Below are 4,310 nucleotides of genomic sequence, written 5' to 3'. Positions count from 1 at the left end.
TTCAGAGTATTTGGTTGAGTAGATTTTTTAAGAATATATACACACATTAATATATACTGTAAATCTATATCTTTTTTTTTTTTTTTGGTTTAAAACTCTCTGAGACTTTCAGATTGATACTGTTCCTGAACTGATAATATGCATGGGCTCTTCTCTCGAGTGACACTCTTCTTTTTTTGTGTGTGATGAAAACCAACAGAACCGAAAGAAATGCTCTATCTCTCTCTCTCTCTCTCTCTCTCTCTCTCTCTCTCTCTCTCTCTCTCTCTCTCTCTCTCTCTCTCTCTCTCTCTCTCTTTCTCTTTGTGTTGCTATTTTTTCCTCTGTTCTTTCCCCCCTTCTGTTATTTATGCTTGCTTACACACTGTATCTATACAGTCTCTTTTCTTTCTCTCTTTCTCGTTTTTTTTTTTTCTTCCGCCATTGTAATCTTTACCAGCAGTCTAGATGCCTTAACAATGTAAACCCATTCTTCATCCAATCACGTGCACCGTTTTCTACCCTCGCCACAATTGTCTGTTGCCACAGAGGAATTCGTGGGAACTTGGGGACAAAGCACAAACCCACGATGTTCGGCGGTGAAAGCCAGAGTAGGACTAGAATACAGAAAGCCATAATTCAGCAATCACACACACACACACAAACACACACACACACGTCGACGTACCCGGGTGCCCCGCATTAGACTTTTCAGCTTTTGTCTCCATTCTAGGGGTTCTTTTTTATTTATTTTTTTTACGATTAACAAAAAAAACGACGAGATTTTTCCCGACGCCGTTCAAATTACAACCCCGCACGTTCACGGCGGCGTGAGGCGGACGCAGAAAGCCCGCGGGGGGCTTTTTAATCGGAGTACGAAAAAGAGAGGCACGGCGCCGGCGCCTCCCGTCACGACACAATTATAGTCTACACATTGACCGGAGTCAAAACGCTGACTCCAAATATCCTCCCGTCAGTTTGTCGCGCCCTCCCCGAATTAACCTGTGGACAATACGGCTTCATCAGCCCGACAAGTGAGAGCGCATGAAAGCTGGCCCCCGGAGGCCCGGGCCTTCTCTGTAATCTTTTCTTTGTGTCTCCCGTGTGTCTTCAAGCTGTTGCTGGACAGAGAATAGGGCTTTTTTTTTTTTTCCCCTCCGCTTTTCTTTCTCGGGAGCCCGGTTTTGTTAAGTGGCAGAAAGGGCCGTTTTTAACAGAGGCGCCTGCTGACGGACGAGTGTTTTTCAGGCACTCGTGTGTGCCTTCCCCGGTCCCGGGGCGAGCGGGAGGGGCACCGTATCTGTTTCAAATGAACTGCAGAGGTCTGTTGTCATACAATGGCTTCTTTGTGAGCAGAGTTCCATCCCGATTATGAATATGGATAATGGGTGGCAAAGTTTTGTATTGAGGAAAAACAAACACAACAAAAAAAAAAAAAAAGATGCAAACCAAATAGCCTGGTGTCTATTTTTTTCCTCTGTATTGTCTTTGATTGCAAATACACTGAACAGCTCTATGCTATAGAGAACATAGGAAGGGGGGGGGGGGGGGGGGGGGGGGAGAAAAATCTACTGTATAGATTGTTATTGTTTTTGAAAACTGAGCTGTAAGATAACTTTTTGACTCTCACAATGTTGAATTAAAGTTACTTCTTGTCTGTGAGATTGCCAGGTGTCCTTTTGTAATGCTCATTGTGCGATGCGGAAGCAACACCCAGTGACACCGGGACCTCAGGGGACACCAAATTGACGTGTTTGTGTTTTGGAATATTACCGACGCGGCTGCCAGGCGGCTGACGGTGGAACCAGAGGGAGTGAGTTAATTCCCCGGGTCAGAGCCCCCCCCACCACCACCACCACTGAGGCCCGAGCCTTGATGAATCTAATTCATTAATGCATTAGTGATAGCATGGGGAACATGGTTAGCCTGACAAGTTTCCTCCTAAACATATTAGTTAATGATGATTCCGAGGTTATTAATTGCAAACGCACCGGCCCACCGTAATTGAGTCATCATTTGCATACCCGGTCATCAGCAGAAAATTAATTTCTTTTTTTTTTTTTTTTTTTTTTTTGCATATCTAATTTAGGAGCCTGTGATTGGATTAGCTTGTAAAAAGAGCGGATCCCCAGATTCTGCTGACCTCAAAGTGAAGTGTCCCAGGGTCTCCACGGCAACCGGAGCCTGCCGTAATGCTGGGGGGCGGTGAGGGGGCGGGGGGACCTGGAAGGACTGATGAAATAAGAAATCACCAACAGTGTGTCTCTGTGTGTGTGTGTGTGTGTGTGTGTGTGTGTGTGTGTGTGTGTGTGCGTACTGTATACTGTAGGTGATTCGTGTCCTGCACGGCCCTGCCTAATTGGCACGGCCTGCCTAATTGCCCGTAGGTTCATAACGGTACAGGGCATTTTCTCTCTCACATATCTAATAACGGAGTTGATACTTTGCTGACACACAGTAAAGTGGGCCGCGGTGTGCGCGACTTAGCGGTAAGAGGCGGGATATTGAATTATGGCGGTTACACACCCGGTGCCGGGGAAAACGAGTCCTGGAGGCTAATGTTTTTGATTAGCGAGCCCAGCTCTCCGCCACCGCAACGCCGGGTCGCACGGCTCGAGGGATCCGACTTCTCTGAACTGCGGTGTGCGGTGAAACGCACCTACACACACACACACACACACACACACACACACACACACACACACACACACACACACACAGGGGCATATTCACACATGCTCATAAATCATAAATACAGCGAGACAAAGGTGAAGCCGTTTGGTTCTTTATTTTCTGAGCGTTTCGGGCCCAGATGGACTGGCCGGCGCGGGAGGAAGACAATAGGTGTGGGAGGGAGGGCGGGTGGGGTGGAGAGAGAGGGGGGGGGGGGGGGTCCCCCCCCCCACCCCCACACACCACCTACCCCCCCAGGGCCCTCTCCTCCTCCCGTCCTGCCCGTGGAGCGGTACAAACGCGGCGGAACTATTCCAGAGGATGCAGACGGAGAGGCCCTTCAAAACATCAAGGGAGGAACAGCGGTTTCCGGGGAGCCTCGGCGCCGCGAGTGTAATGAAGCATACGTGCGCACGCCTTCCTCACCCTCTCTCCTCCTCTCTCCTCCACCTCTCTCCTCCTCCTCCTCCTTGCTCCTCCTCCTTCCCCGCATGCGTGGACAGATGAAGGAAAGAGGAGCGCAGAGGCTTATTTGAAAGAAAAACACGAGTCCCCATGGGGATCCCGCACGAAGAAAGGGAAGGGGAAGGAAAGGAGAGGAGAGAGGAGGGAGGGAGGGAGGGGCATGCACAGGATGGAGAGAGATTTAGACAGTGAGCAAGAGACAAGGATGGGGAGAATGAATATTAATGCATTATATTGAAAAATAGACACAATGGACATCATAGAGAGAGGGGAGAGAGAGTGGTGAGCAAGTAACATCCCTGCCCTCACTCGCAAAGTGCATGGATACGTGTGTGTTTGTGTGTGTGTGTGTGTGTGTGTGTGTGTGTGTGTGTGTGTGTGTGTGTGTGTGTGTGTGTGTGTGTGTGTGCCTGTGTGTGTGTGTGTGTGTGCGGATATGTGTCTGTACACGTAAATACGTCCACCCCTATGCCTCCGCCTATCTGAGTACATCTGTATGTATGAGTGTGAAGAACTGGGGGGGGGGGGGTGAGCATATCTAAGTACGTGCACACCTAGGATGTGTATCCACACGCACACACACACACGCGCGCGCCCGCACGGGGCTCTCGCTCGCCCATAAGGCTGTGCGCTACCTTGCGTTCCCACAGTAATTACGGCAGCCACTGTGGGTGTGTGTCTATGATCTGTGTGCTACCTGTCAGATGGAGCCGTCCTTTATATTCGCTGTAATTGCCATTGCTAATTTACTGTGCGTTGGCCTAATGATCGGGGAGGTGAGGGGCCCGGGTATGTAATGGATGTTAGAGAGATAGAGGGATGGAGAGATAGAGAGCGGGATTTCATCGCTGCCAGCAGAGGAACGGAGTGCGGGGTGGAGGGGGGGGGGTGAACTCTGAGTGTCAAGCAAGCATGTAGAACACTTATCTTTATTGTTCTGCTAAAATGAAAAAACACCAGGAAAGCTATTTGCCCCACACACACACACACACACACACACACACACACACACACACACACACTCCCCCTCTCTCGCTCTCTCTTTCTATCTCTCTCTCTCTCTCTCTCATTTAGACTCTCTCTCTCTCTCTCTCTCTCTCTCTCTCTCTCTCTCTCTCTCTCGCTCTCTATCTCTCTCTCTCTATCCCCACTGCCGATGGCGCGGCTGCGTCTGCGGCGGGCACATTAGATGA

This window comes from Zeus faber (genome assembly GCF_960531495.2).
Source record: "Zeus faber genome assembly, chromosome: 10".
In the NCBI taxonomy this organism is placed as follows: domain Eukaryota; kingdom Metazoa; phylum Chordata; class Actinopteri; order Zeiformes; family Zeidae; genus Zeus; species Zeus faber.
Note: the sequence above shows the minus strand (reverse complement) of the source record.